The sequence below is a fragment of the Podarcis melisellensis genome (genome assembly GCF_964234715.1).
Source record: "Podarcis melisellensis genome assembly, chromosome: 6".
Taxonomy (NCBI): Eukaryota; Metazoa; Chordata; class Lepidosauria; order Squamata; family Lacertidae; genus Podarcis; species Podarcis melisellensis.
In genome coordinates, this window is record NC_138538.1 from 29,075,658 (window position 1) to 29,091,667 (window position 16,010).

General features: G+C 41.5%; 1 protein-coding gene across 4 annotated transcripts in view; it reads right to left on the reverse strand.

Moving 5' to 3' along the window:
- Positions 1-16,010, reverse strand: part of CBFA2T2 (CBFA2/RUNX1 partner transcriptional co-repressor 2) — a 72,864-nt gene that overhangs the window by 40,052 nt on the left and 16,802 nt on the right. Inside the window, exon 1 of one of the 4 annotated variants that reach the window (XM_081916911.1) lies at positions 6,020-6,038. The exons of the other annotated variants lie outside the window; for them this stretch is intronic. The gene's annotated coding sequence lies outside the window, so the exon portion shown is untranslated. Of the gene's footprint in view, positions 1-6,019; positions 6,039-16,010 lie in introns of those variants that run through there. 4 annotated transcript variants of the gene reach the window in all.

Here is a 16,010-nt window from a genome sequence, read left to right on the forward strand (position 1 = left end):
TGTGATTGCACAGTGCTCACACGCACACATAAAATTGAGGGGTGGGAAGAAACTTAAGATGTCAAGCTGCATAATATCTAGTGGACCAGCTATCCAGAAAAACAAGTTGGCTAGGAACCAAACAAAATGATTTCACTATCACTAGCAAATCCTGATACCACATCATTTCCTTGTTCAAATTATAGGCTGCCCTCTAGATCTTTCTAAAGAAAACAGAAATCCTCTTATTTGTTTTTGTTTTTTTGTTTGTTTAACCGTGCATTTTAGCTAGGCTCAACTTTGCAAAACAGAAACATATCTAAGGGTGGGGTGGGTGAGGGGACACACACAACACTTTTGATTAAATGTTAATAACTTATCTTGAGAGGAGCTCAGGCAAACCTACAGGGTTTTCCTTCAAGATCTCAGCTGAAACCCATCAGTCATTTGTTTCAATGGTGCCTGTGCTGGCAAACATCCAAGTAAATTGTGCCTTTAGATGAAGGTGGAATTTGATATGGGGAAGAATACAAATTTTCTTTCAGGCTCCACAGACTTATTTTTAGCAAACTAACAAGCCGTATGTAAACGTTACTACTTTCCTCTTGAGGCAGCACTTCCCTCATGTCATTTATAGGAGTGGTTCAACTGGACAAAAAAGTTCACTGGCTAAATACTTTCCATTGATGATCATCTAACCGCTGGCAGGGTCCTTCCAGCTAGTGAAAAATCCTCACACATTTGGCTATTTCAGAGCACTCCCTCGCTAGCCAACACTTATTGCGCAGTTGGGAAGCATTGAAGGAAGAGGGGAGGAGAGGAGAGGGTGTAATTAGCTTCACTTGTAAAATGTTTGCCATAGTTGTAATGCTGACTGATGGGAAGCCTATGGGGGGAGCCTAATAGATTTCAGGACATTGTTCCTTGCAGATAATAAAGTGTGTGTGTTTCAGGGTGGAGAAATTGGTAAGTGGATACTACTTCCCACCACAAGCCCATATGGATGTAATCAAGCGCAAGGGTGGCAGCTGGGGCCAATAACAGTCACCTGCAGTTGAGGGACATGAGGGGCTTGGGGATCGGTTTTTAATGCTAATTTCCCCTCCAAAACAATGAGCTAGAAAGAGCAAAGTAACAGACGAGATGGGATGAATAGAGACCGGCTGGAACAATAGCTGCACCTGGTGTTAGGAGCAGAGGAACAGAGCTGGCACGCGTCAACAGCACAGGGCACATCTGTTACCCTCACAAAGTAGCCCATCCCCCTCCTTCTCCACCAGCCTGCGAAAGCCATATGAGGCCTTTAAATATTCACAGCTTGCCGTACAAGCAACAAGTTTGAGTTCTTTCAAAGGCTCCAGTGGTCCCTTCTCCGTCTAGCCTACCAGAGTGCGCCGAATGACAGAAGGCGATCACAATTCACTTCACAGAACAGGGCAGAGACCCGTTGAAAAAGCGAGAGGAAGTCAAATGGAAAGCCCAAAAGTCTGTGAATCAAGTCGCTTCCATGGTATGCAGGATGCGTGGGGTTTTTTCAGGATCTCACAGGTTTTGTCTCTCCACCCCACCCCACCCAAATCTGTGCCATTGGCCAACCAACAGAGCGACACAGCAGAAATCTGCCCAATATGTGCCATTTCTAAAAGACTCGCTTCATATTTGGGAAGACAATCGCCTACTGAGCTATCGTTAACTTGCAAAAGGACTTGGCAGTGCAACTGGACTGAATATAAAAGAATATGTTAAGCTTCATACTGCAAATATGCCACTCGGAGCAAGAGCCGAAAATGCACACAGCAAGGGAAAGTCCACAAAAGGTCCCTTCAGAAACCTCTTTCCTGGTAGGTCTATGCTACAGTCAGGAGGCTATGAGATCTTGGGAGCATACTATCGTTAAAAGCAGAAGTGGGAATGTTTCAAGATTCAGCTCAGAAACCCAAACCCATAGCCTATATTTAAATCCACTTCATCTCAGAATAGCAGAAAACTTATTCTGTGGACAGACCATCACAGCTTTATCCAATTCCCTTCATACAGTATGGAGATTTGAGAGGGAGAAGTCACTGCCACATCTCGACTTTGAGAAACATGAAATATGTTAATATTTAACTTGTGGTAAAGTTAAAATATTTGGAGTGACTGAGAAAAACTAGTTCCTAGCAGTTCCTTTTTTCTTGTTGCCTTACATTCAACTTCTAGGGTGCCTGAATCAGTACAGCTGGCTAAGTCATTTTTTCCTAGTCTCAACGGTAGTTTCTGAATGGATCATACCTTCCACTGTTGAACGAGTGAAAAATGTAGCTGCCCAGAATGGCCCAGAAAAGTGATCCAGTCAAAAGAAACCACCTTTCTTATCCAAGGACAGCCTTCCCCACCTTGATGCTCTCTAGAAGTTTTGAACCACAACTCACATCTGGGTTGTTGTAGGCCAAACATCTGGAGAGTACAAAATTAGAGAAGGCTACCATGTACAATATGGTACAATATACAATATATACCATATACAGGGACGCGGGTGGCGCTGTGGGTAAAACCTCGGCGCCTAGGACTTGCCGATCGCATGGTCGGCGGTTCGAATCCCCGCGGCGGGGTGAGCTCCCTTCGTTCGGTCCCAGCTCCTGCCCACCTAGCAGTTCGAAAGCACCCTTAAGTGCAAGTAGATAAAGAGGTACCACTTTATAGCAGGAAGGTAAACGGCGTTTCCGTGTGCTGCGCTGGTGCTGGCTTGCCAGAGCAGCTTCGTCACGCTGGCCACGTGACCCGGAAGTGTCTGCAGACAGCGCTGGCTCCCGGCCTCTAGAGTGAGATGAGCTCACAACCCTAGAGTCTGTCAAGACTGGCCCGTACGGGCAGGGGTACCTTTACTTACCATATACAAATTGAAATTTAGCATGAAGCAATGTATTTCAATCAGCACATCTTAGAAGCTGCCATTGCTCTCCATCAAAATTACACCTGGATTTATTTATTTTAACATTAAAATTTCAATCAAGGGGAGGGCACTCTTTAAGCTTGACTTCAGGTACAGAAGTACCCCAAACTGGCACAGCCCCTTTCTAATGAACACAACCAGAAGCTATACCATCTTATAAAAGAAACAGCGCTAATATTTCTGTAGGATGTGCTTAATATGATTGCACTTGCAAGAAATGAATTAGCATTGGATTCAAATTATTGAGTACCAACATCAACATTTTTAGGCAACTGGGGTAGTCTTCAATACTACTCAGAGAAGACCCACTGAAGTTAATGAGCATGACTAAGTTAGGTTCATTATTTTCAATGGGCCTACTCTGCATAGGATTTAGCTGAATACCACCCTAAGTCATCAGGAAGTTGGAAACGTTACAGTTACTGGGCTGCGTAATTTCAAAAATTTTGTTTGACAGCTTTAACAGTATCCATTCAGAATTCAACCAATTCCTCCATATTTAACCTCTCATCCCCACCCCCACCCCACAAGCAGGTGGCAAAATATCTTTAAACCAACAGACATGGCACTTCTTGCATTTACAGCAGATTCACACCAATGCAAACTTGAATTAGGCTACAAACAACTTGAAAATGAATAGGAACAAAATTCAACTTTTAGTCTTTTGATATTCAACTGTACAGAGCTAATAGCATACAATAATATGGTGTTTATGATCAGTGGACTTTGGGTTATTAAATGATATTTGTCAAACAATTAGATCTGCAGAGGGAAAGGGGGCATTAGAACAACAAAAGCCACATTGGTAAGTTCTTTACAATGGGAAGTATTCATGCTGCAGCTTTTACAGTAAGGAAAATACTCAGATCTCTTTGTTGAACTGCATTCTCTCAATTGAGCAACAGTTCTTGGCTTACTTTAATCCAGGGATGGGGAACGCTTTTCAGCTTGAAGAACACATTTCCTTCTTCACAACCTTCTGGGGGGCGATATGCCAGTGGTTAGCGGGGCCAGAGGCAAAAGTGCAGAGAGAAATGAATGTGAATGTTATGCTAGTTTTGATACACCCTCACGCATCCAAGCAACCACGAAGTGTTATCAGAGTTCATAGACACATTCCCGCCATGCAAAAACACCAAGAAGGGTGAAAGCAGGGCCAATGAGAGATGTGGCCTAGAGAGACCAGAAGGACCACATCTCTCTTCTTATGTTATTCAAAACAGAGTTTGAGGTCTTTCTTCTCCGAAGTCTAGCCTTTCAAGTTACGGAAATTCTTCTCAAAGCTACTGAAAAGCTATCTGTCAATAGCTTGAGTGTCCGGAAATTCTAAAAGTAGCTTTATGATTTTCACGTAAGAATGAGACCCCCAGTCCTATGGGCAAAAACTTACTGAAGGACCTCACCTCGAGTATTCATATCTGAAGATACTGATAAATATCTATGGGTAGACCAACATGCTTCAGTCAAATGGCTTTCTACAAGGACTTTCTAGTAAATTATATTCATCGAACCCCTAACTCTAATTGTATCTCCTCAAGACGACACACTTATCAAACTCCTGGTGCTAGATTAGAAATAGTACACCACACACAGAGACACACGCAACAAACTACTGCTGGTTTCTCCATATAGCCTCACACTTCCAAGGAGCTCATTAGCAACACTGACCACTGCATGAGCCTTTGAGGAAATCAAGCTAGACACACATTGAAGATGATCACCCACAAGACATTTTATGTCATGAAGCAACACCCACTATGTTTTTTGTATGTGCATTACTGATGAGAAAAAAAGCAACACTGCCTACTTCTGTAAACTATTTCTTAGCAGCACACTAACATAAATTGAAAGAAAGGACCAAAAATGAGGTGGGAGCAAAGGGTAAGCTCACAGTTGCAGTCATTTCTTTCAGCTCTGAATAACCACAACTAAGCAGAAGAGAAAGCTTGCTCAAGTCCCTATGTTTTCAGGTTTAGGAAAGCAAATGTTGTTTGGGATGCGAGCATAGGCATTGTTATAATGCAGTATGTCAGACTGGGGGATTTGGCTGTTAGCAGTGAACACATGCATAGTACTATTTATCACTTTGCTAAAAAGGGAAGCCCCACCATTTTGCATGAACCAAACAAAAGCAAGTGGGAATTAGGGAATAAACCTGCCTTGGTCTAGGTGTCCCAAAGGACGAATGCACATCTTTAAACCTTTCCAGTCTGATCTCTTAAGTAACTGGGTGAAGCATTTAATGGAAACACAGAAAAATAAAAAATGATAGTGGGTCAAGAGTTTGAATCCTGTACACAAAAAACAAAACAATAATTTGGGGCAAACAATGATTTGGCACTTCCTGGGTGTGCAAAACAGAATCCAAGGTCCTGTATTGACCCATTACACACAAATATACCTTGACAATGAAGATTTTTATAATGAGTGCACACTGCTGCACCATAAACTGCACCAAAGAGTTAAACACCGGCAGCATTAACTGCTGCTTTTTCCAGGAGAGGGAGCATGTTAAGTGTACGCAAGCCTGACAGGAATGCAAACAGAACAATATGCATTTAAAAAAAACAGCATTAAAAATTATTTGAAATGGAAACTGGAATTCAGTGCTTGAGTTTATCCCATTACTGCATGACTGTCATTTTTATGCAAATATTAAAAAAAAAATATTGTAGTGTAAAGTCTATGGCATCATATATATTTATTTAAAAAAACATCCCATTACACTATGGATTACTGAAAGCTAGCATCCTTCCTAAGAAATAATGTTTCCTCATGATAAAAGAAAGATACGGCATTTGCATTGCTTTTTCTCTCAGCTACGAAAATCCATGTAGCAAATCTGCTCATCTAATGAAGTTTTGACACAGCAGAGGCACTGCAGTCAAACTGAGGGTTGGTTAGGGAGCAGGGAGGGAGCTGTAGCAAAGTACTGCATCTGTTAACATTTTCTCTTGCATGCACACACACAGGCACCAACCTAATGAATAAAATTGTGCTTCTGGTGCAATTTAGGCCACAAAACAGCTTTTAAAAAAAAAATCCCAGTAAAACTGAAATCAGAACAGCCTTCTTTAAGAGGAGCATTATTTAGAGGAGCTCACTTACCGTATGCACCCAAATGCCAAACAACAACAACAACCAGGCTGCTGTCCAAAAGACACCCGATTTCTTTAAAATATAAATAAAAATGGGTCTTCTTTTGCAGCTCCGAATCTTCAAGCGGAGTCTGTGACAAACCTTCCTTCTCTTTTCATTAGCTGGACATGTGTCAGCTTCCTCACATCTGCGATTTCTCACTGACTGGAGCCGCCTGTCTGATTCCAGAGAAACACAGATGGATCCCAGATGGGAAGGTCCTGCCAAACAGACCAGCTCTTTACCTTGCCAGAATACCCAGATATGCGCTCTCTCGCTCTTGCTCTCACACGTCTCTCTCTCTCTCTAGTTCTCCCCCCCCTCCTCCTCCCTGTCACTTGCTCTCTGTTACCAGGACTCTCTGCCAGCTGATGTCACTAAGTCCACACCTACTGGTGGCTTTCACATTAAGTCTGACATTAATATGTTAAAGACTTGTAATTTGTTTATAGCCAAATGGGGGGGGGGGAGGGAGAGAGAGACAGCGCCGTGCTAAAAGTATCCAAGATCAACCCTGGTGAGTAACGGCAACGGCGATGGCACTGCATGTCCAGTGAGACTGACCATGTCAAAAGCCTCCATCTTTATCCTCCTCCAGCTCTTCTTGCCTTTTATGAAACATGCACACTGGAGACTAATATACTATGTCACAAGCTTCCTTGGGACAAATGGACTGGTCATCTCAATGGGTGGCAAGAGAGCACAAGGTGGTTGTTTTTGCTAAGTGGGTTCCAATGAATGCAAGGGGTAGGATTTACGCCACGTTGCTATGCAGAGCACAAACGAATACAAAAAACCAATCAAGTGAACATGGAACCCCATCACTGCGCTTGTATCACCTGCACCCAGCAGAGGCCACTTGTGATTAATGGCCATGAGATAGTGTAATCAAACATCTAGAGAGGGACAATACCTTTTAGCAGTGCAGCAGCCACTCCCAATTTCTACATTGTGCAAATTCCAATTAAAAAAATTAAAAGGCCTTCCCCCTTAATTTTGCCAAATATACCCTTTTCTGAATAAATCAGACCTTGCCTCCTCCTTTCATGCCCTGGTTAACTCTGCACTTGATTATCATAATGTACTCTACATGGGGCTACTCCATAAAGTATTCTGAAATTTCAACTGGCACAGAATGCTGCCCAGCCTTAAGTAATCAGAACCGTATTAATTTTACCCCCCTCGGGTGTTCCTTAAACAATCTGTGGACAGCATAGTGGGAAGGTATGACTTTCTGAGTGGGAATATATAAAGGACAGTTATAAGTGTATTCTGAGAGTCCATACAGTCCTCCCCACACATCAAGAAATCTGCATTAATCACAGTTCCCCATCATTCAACTGAATGTGTTTAGTATAGGTGGAGTACAAAGGAGGCTTCTAACTTGGGCAATTATTTCAGGAATCTGACAAAATAGGCCCTGTCTGTTGAAAGCTTATGCCATCGTCTTATGCTAAATCTCTAAAGCTCCCACAAGACTTGTTGCGGTTGTTGCCATTGTTGTAATATAGACCAGTCTGGTTATCCTCCAAACCTCTCACCGGACTACTGAAGTGTTCATCAAAAGCTTCATCTTAACTTTCAGTTTTGATTTATTTTTAAACTGAATTTGGAGAAATTGTTTGATAAATTCGCACATTAATTTTCTGAAGCTTTCCAACAGCATGTAAAACTTCCCTGTAAACTGTCTCTCATATCTTGGCCACAGGGTCTGCAACAATACAAAATGTGGCATGTGTTAGCAATTAGAAAGCAGCAGCGGGGGGGGGGGGGAGAGAGAGAGAGAGAGAGAGAGAGAGAGAGAGAGAGAGAGAGAGAGAGAGAGAGAAATAGGTTTCTGATGTTACAGGAGTGCTAAACTAGATCTCGAATCCCCAACACAGGAAGTGCATGTTTATAAGGCAAGCATTCTCACAAGATGGAAGAAATGATCAAAGGAGGGGGAAAGCCAGTAAGAAGTCACATGGCTTTTTAAGTTATGCAAGTGTGCTTCAGATGGCAGCCTCAGAAAAGCCTTCAATTAGTTGCCTAGTACATATTGCTGTGGTTCTTGAACTGTTGCGGAAAATGTGTCATGAATGAGAATGATTTGGCCTCCATATTTTTAAAGATGTATGCCAATGCTTAAAAAGTAGGTGTTTAAAATTCCCAGAGTCAAAATCATTCTACTGGGTGCTGAAGAGATTTTCAAAAGCTAAACCAGAGTGCTTAAAAACCCTGTGGACAAGAAGGAAGTGAAAAGCTCCCAACAAGGTAGCAATATCCCCAAGTTCTCCAGATTTCTAGAGATCACAATATACATGGCATGGGGCTGAAATCCTACATTCTTGTTATCTGCATTCACACACCAGTGTAATCAATGAGGCTTCATAGGAGACATGGGCACTAGCACTCTGTATCACAGGCCTTTTTTTTAAAAGATCTTGGATGAGAGAAATAGTATTCCCTGATAAATTACTTTCAGTGCTGTTAAGAATACTGTGCGAGAAAAATGATTAAGAGCATATTCTAAGTCAAAAAGCAGACATTAGTTATTGCTGTCGTGAACTGCATGTGAATATTTAATAAATACATTTTTTCAGGAAAACTGCTCATACCAGAATAAAGATGCACTCTTTTTCTGACACAAGCATTATATTCTTACACATATACGAAAAAATATGAAGCTGCAACACACTAAGAATCTATTAGTTGGATTATTCAAGCCAACTGGGAAGTATATTGCTCCTTATTAAACAGCATCCAACAGTTGCTTCCATCAGAATAGAGGTGAAATAAAGAAACTTGCATCTGTTGAATTTCTGCCTGTCAGGCAGCTGTTGAAGGTTCATGAGCACTGTTCATGTGCCCGTCGAAATGTGATGGGCTCATCTCCTTCATGATAGCTGATTCTTTGGGCTGCTTCACATACTCCTTTTTTCAAACGAACCTATAAATTACTAGACGTTTTAATTTGAGCACACACATGCACACACTGGCAAATACATGTGTCTTGCTGGTACACTCATAGTGCAGCTGGTAGTGGCCACAGCTCCAAGTTGTGAAGGTGGCATACCTGAGTAACATCTGAAACAGCCTTCAAAAACAATTATATGAGTTTACCCTTCCCTTCAAAGATTCACACTTACTTGATTACCACAGGCCCTTTTCGTGAATAAATGTCCTTAGTGTATGGCAAGAATGGGGAGCCTAGGGCTCCTTCAGATGTTGTTGGACTATAATTCCTATCAGCCCTGGGCACTTGCCTTGCTTGTTGGGACTGGTGGGGGTTGGAGTCTAGCAGTTTTCTGGAGCGCTGGTGTATGGCATTGCTTAGCTGCACTAGCGTCAATGTTCCTCATCTATAAAATAGTAATTATTACTTGGTTGCTTACCTGTGATCACATCTTTATGTTCTCCTGGTGCCCTTTTAGGTCTGATGTTAAGAGTTCTGCAGCAACTCAGAAATCAATTTGTACTTGTTACAGCAAGGTTTCCCCAATTTATGGTTTATAAGGTACAGGAATCCATTGTAATCAGTTCTCCCTCCCCTCTTCAGCTGCCATTTTTGGTACCAGTTCCAATTGGCTGATCCTAGAGTTCTAGTTTGAAAAACAAAAGGTAGATCCTACAAGCTTGAGGTTGGTCCAATTCAGTCCTAAACGGTTATCCTCATCAGCAAACCTCCCACAGAGGAAACAGATTTAGGGCATTCTGCATATGAACTTTCTAACACAGCAAGCTTTTGACAGGGAAAAAAACAAGGCAGCAAACCAACTTGGAGGAGGAGCAGCCAATGCCAGGATTTTGCAACCCAGACAGCAACGGCTCAGTGGAAAGAAATAATACTGCCTGCAATGACCGGGAAAATGCTTTGAAGCTGTTTTATTTTCTTCATGTAAGAAATTTCCATGCAACAAACTAGGAAAACCAAAGTTTTGAGCACAGAAGACTATTAATATCTGCATTCTCGATGTGGTTTCCGAGTTTTAAGCCAGAATTTCTGTACCTGTCACAGGCCATTTCCACAATTTCCACAGAAGTTGAACTTGTGCTGGCTTTTGTTAATTGTGATGTTGTCATACAACCCTTCCACTTTTGCTGCTAGCTTTTACCCTGGAAAGAGGTCTGTAACTATTAGCATTTATCAAAATGCTGCCACTGGCATGGAGATTATTTAGGAATGCAATAGCAAACACTCATTGGACCTCTTCCCAGCACTTTGCCTAGCATGGGCTTGTCCTTTGCCCTCCCATACTATAAACAGGCTGTGGGGTCTACAGGACTTTCCATATCATGAGATAAATGGTACCCACTTCCTTTCACCCCTCCCTGTCACTTCTCCCCCTCACTTTTTTTTAAAGCTAAAGCATAAGATGATCCAGTGCAGAGGCAACATTGGTGTACCATTGATGTACTTACAACATTTATTAGGATCCATACCACTAAAGTGATAGAGACCACCTTCCTGGCCGATGAGCTTTAAATACACCTTTATTGCCCTCTTTCTTTGGAATGCAAGAATCATTAGTCCTCTTCGGGCAAACACAATGGGGCAAGCATGCAAACCCCATGTCCAGAGACCCTGGCCATTCTAGTTGCACTTCAGACCTTCCTGTGTTGAGAGAGGGTGTGTGAAGGAGGGTTTTAAGAGCACTGGGTAAACATGTTTAGAAGCCTCCTTGTGATAGTGAAACCCCCCAAACACAGGAAGGTCTGGTGTAAGGTCATGTAAGGGATAGCTTCTCCTCACTTTCTGCCCACAAATAGAAAACATTGCCCACAAATGGTTCGCTGTGAAAGACCAGAAGTATTTTCTGCCTGGGGAAATAACTTCTATTCAGGACGAATGCCTCAGATTAGAAGACCTGTACAGGTATAATTACTCAGTATGCATGAGTCAGCATGCTATTAATATGTTAATACCAGCACAGCAGCAGCTAAGAGGAAAAAAGGCTGCAACCCTATGCAATTACTGGAGAGTACGGTATATCCTAAGTTCAAGTAAGCATGCAATGAAATCCATGCCCCATTGATTTTAACGGACTCAGACAGTGTGCAATGTAACTGAATACTCTCGACACTTTTACAACAAGCTGCTGTCAGACTGTTTCTTAAGAAATCTGATTTAGGGATGCAGGGTCAATTTTGCTGTGGTAAGATAGCTACTCCTCTCCTCATAGCATAAGCTCAAGTAGGTCTCTCCTTTATAACTTTTGTGAGTATTTAAACAACATAAATCAATGCTGAGGGGGCATTTTTACACTTCTGACTTTGATCCAGCACCTAAAGAATAATTTGCTACACAAACTGACCTCTTCAGAAAGACTCCTGCTCTGTGCAATAGCTGGGGCCATCTTGCAGTAAGGGATCTACAAATGTGCTCAGACAGCAATTTCACCGCTTCTGAACAAAACTCCTGAATTGCCACCCCACACTGCATTTCAGTTAAGATTTGGTAGGGCTACTGTTATAAGAATTTTAAGGTCATATATAAAAAAAATGAAATGTTCATAACTGTATATATAAACCACATGTCTGAAATCCCACCGATTAGGTCCTGAACAAATTGACCTCAAATATTTCTCTGCAAGGTCAAAGTGGGAAACCTCCCCATTGCCTCTTTCCTCACAAATCCTGTCTTAAGGGCAAGATATGAACAGGGTGTGAGCCTGTGACCTAGATTCAGGAATTAAGTAGTTATAATAACAAAAGAGTGGCCAAAACCAAGATACAGTGGTACCTCAGGTTACATACGCTTCAGGTTATAGACTCCGCTAACCCAGAAATAGTGCTTCAGGTTAAGAACTTTGCTTCAGGGTGAGAACAGAAATCATGCTCCGGCGGCGTGGTGGCAGCAGGAGGCCCCATTAGCTATGGTGGTGCTTCAAGTTAAGAACAGTTTCAGGTTAAGTACAGACCTCCGGAACGAATTAAGTACTTAACCCAAGGTACCACTGTAATGCAATCAGGTAACCTGCCAGACAGGAGATAAACAACACACTCAGATTTCTGTTGTAGACCGCCTTTTCTGTGATGTAGGTATGATGTATCTGGGGAGTGTTCTTGGGCTACATCCCTTCTGTGATGTATGATGGTTCTGGGGGTGGTCTTGGACTCCAGGGCGGGCAATTTATATAAGGGCTTGCACACATGGCTCTGGGTCCTCCTCCTCTCTCCTGCATGTGGGGGAGCACCCTGCTGCAACAGTTAATAAAGATCAGGCTCACTAGCTGCTTTGCTTCTCAATATTCTCTGGTTGGTCTCCGTTATTTTTTCCTACCGATAGAGAACCTACAAAAGGACTCTATATGGGCTCTTGGGTACCCCATATGGGAAAAGGAGCAGTTTTTTTACTTATATCAGCTACCGAAGGCCAAATAAGGTCTAATGAATAAATGCCAACTGACCCTCTCTCGCTGCAATCAGAACTGTGAAATGGGAATATAATAATAATAATAATAATAATAATAATAATAATAATAATAATAATAATAATAGAAAAGAACAAAGTGCTCCCTTGAAAGAAGCAGTTTGGAACCCTATTCTAGAATCTGACTATCTCCAACATGTCTGTCTCACACCTCCAGGCATTGGTTCAACATTTGAACAGTTTTAATTTGGAAATGGTCTGTCATACTGCTTAGGATATTGGATACCATCAATTAAACTGGGATCAGTTTACACTTGCAGTTTCAGCAAACAAATTAATTACTCTCAAACCTCGATCCTGCCAGGGAATCGTGTCAGCTGCAGGATATGGGGGAAGAAAGCAGCCACCTCCTGAACTATTATTTGAAAAGGAGAAATATTAAAAATTGCAACCTGAATTAGATATTTATGTTCTACTCTTCTGTCCAATAAGGATCCCCAAGGAAAAAATATTGTCACCAATTAAAAAATAAATAAGCCAGCCAACAATACAACAGCAGAAAAAGCAAAAATAAAAAAACTGATGACCTGTAAAACTAACCACATATTAAATAAATACAGTATTGGGTTGTATCCAACTAAGTTTTACTCAGAGTAAACCGACTGAAATTGATAGACCTATCTTGTCACACGCAAACATGGCTGAAACTGAATATAAATCACTGATCCTAAACATCCTCTGAAATAGCAGTAATGTCTAAAACTTAGCACAGAGGGAACCAAACGGCTCCACAAAGGGAGGCTTTGCAGAGCCTAGGTGCCACTATCAAAAAGGCCTCAACTTCCAAGGACATTTAATCTATTTCAGATAATCCAAGAGAGATAAAACAGGGCCTCTTTGGATGAGCTCACAGGAAAAAAGTTCATTTCATCAGACCTGTATGCATATTCATGTAGATATATGAATAACCTATCTTCTACAACCCTTTTCAGTGTAAGCTTAAAACACTCTTTTTTTAAGCAACCTTATATTTTGTTGCCTAACTTTAAATAAACATGCAATATGCAAACATTGACATATTTTGCCCTTTTCTGCTGTTACTTTTAATTATTTATAAATATTTTTAACTACGATGATAGAATCGTAATTTATAAATATCTTGTAAACTGTTGAGAAGTTTTGCTACAATGAAGTGGTGTGTAAATTTTGTTAAACAAACAAAAATAACAGGGAAATGTAATATTAGAGTTTTGTGTAACTAAGTTCCAAACTTCAGTCCCACCTCTGCCTAAATCAAGGGAGTGATCAGATGAACAGATAAGACCTTACTTGGGAGAGGATGTTAGTAGTGAGAAAGATGCTTCTGTGGTTAATTACTCCAGTGCAGCAATTTGTTATGCATGACAACAGGGAGTTCATACCTTTGTGGAACTACAAAACAAGGCAACAAAAAGTCTTTGGCTGAATAGCTGTCTGAACAAGATAGGAGAGGAGTGAAGAATCAGATGTTGGTGGCACTACATCCCCTCTGAACTCTCACCACTGGACTCCTAGAATTGGAGTCCAATGACAACTGGAGGGCTTGAAGTAGGTGTTTCGAATGTACAAATTATAAAATTCGAGTTTCAAGCTGCCTTCACTACTAGCAACACAATAACCTTGTTGCGAATCTCCAGATTTTTAGCTTTAAACCTAAATACATTTTTCACACACATTAAAAATAACACCTAAGGTTCCCTTACATTATTTTTGAGGTGTGCGGATTGTCTTCATGTGAGCTGTAATGCAGAAGAGAATCAGAATGTGCACTGGTACAAATAAGTAAATGTGTTTAGTCTTTACTGTTTTGGCTCCAGGAGACCTACAAATTTATTGCGGCATAAGCTTTTGTGGACTACAGTGGTACCTCGGGTTACAAACACCTCGGGTTACAGACTCTGCTAACCCGGAAGTAGTACCTCGGGTTAAGAACTTTACCTCAGGATGAGAACAGAAATTGTGCGGCAGTGGCATGGCGGCAGCAGGAGGCCCCATTAGCTAAAGTGGTACCTCAGGTTAAGAACGGACCTCTGGAACAAATTAAGTTCATAACCAGAGGTACCACCGTTTAATCAACTTCATTGGAGGCATGAAGTGTTATCTGGTGGCAGGCACACGTATGCATGGTTGTGAGGAGGTGGGAATGATAGATAGAAAAAGTCCAGAGAAAATGAAATAAGGAAAGTAAAGATAAAGGTAGCTCTCTCTTCTCCCCCCACCACTAGGAAAAACAACTCAAATTGTGTATTCAGGGTAAGGCCTCATGCATGCAGTGCTGTTCAAGAAAGCTTACTACACCATAATGAATTTGCTAATTTCTAAGGTGCCAGAAGACTGCTATTGAATTACATCTTGATCAGTGCTTTTGTTACGCAGATCCTGTATTTATATTTAAACAAAAACCAACTTAGGATGCAACCCTATACTGACTTACCCAGGATGAAGCCCCATTGAATTTTAAAGGACTTTAAGTACAGGATTAAACTGTTATGCTATGAGTGTGTTAGTATCGGTTTTAAGGGGCTCTTCCAACCATTTACATAGGGATCCTCCTATGCTTTCCTCTCATCCTTTCACTGACCACAACCTCCCAATTTGTATAGTATCTCCAAATATCAGTGTGCATATATATATATAGAGAGAGAGAGAGAGAGAGAGAATGACTATGGCCAGGGGAGGAAAAAAAGACAGACCTTTTTGTGCCTGGCCTGGCATTCCAAGCTCTCCACTCGTGGCTCCATGAAGTCTGATTCAGCAACAGTGCTGGGAGCTATTAGTTTACGAAGGACCAGCACGCCCACCCAAGCGCAGACGACTGCGAGGGGCTCCTCTTACACCACCACCATGTGCCTTTCATTCTGCCTTAGAGGAGGCCTGAAAGGTTGTGGTTTTCACTTAAGACAGGAAACCAATCAAAAGCCAGAATGGCCAGGGGAGAAGGGAGCAGAGGTCAAAAGGAGAATTACAGGATCTCTTCCAGACTGCGTGGCTGGCACAGGAGATACTAATTAATGTGCAATTTATTGGGAGGTTTTGGCACCATCACCATCCATTAGCTTAGTTCAATGTAAACTAATGTGCATTTCGTCCTTCCTTCTTTGCCCTTATTCCACCTTTCCCTTCTGTTTATAGATCTGGGGAACAGCCACTTTTGTCTCCAGTCTCGCTTTTGCTCTTCAGCCATTCTCTTTCCTTTCCCCATAGGAAGTAGGTGTCAGTAACTGCATGTTGACCTTCCTTACACCATCCTGTTCCAATAACTCTTTCAATCTTTCTCTCATATATATATTTATTTTAAATATATATATATAAATGAATGTTATCCGTTGACAGAACACAACAGTTCTCTTGCAGCAGTGATGCAGATACCTACAAAACAAACTACAGTACTTCTATATTTTTAAAACAAACAGCAGGTCTAAAAACATATCAAGCAAACTAGAAACTAGCATTTCTAGCACAAAACGACTTTCAAATGACAAGCCTCCATGGCATGTAAAATGTATAGGTAGGGCAACCATACAATATAACCACAACTCAGACCCATGGCAACTTGAAGACCATTTGTGA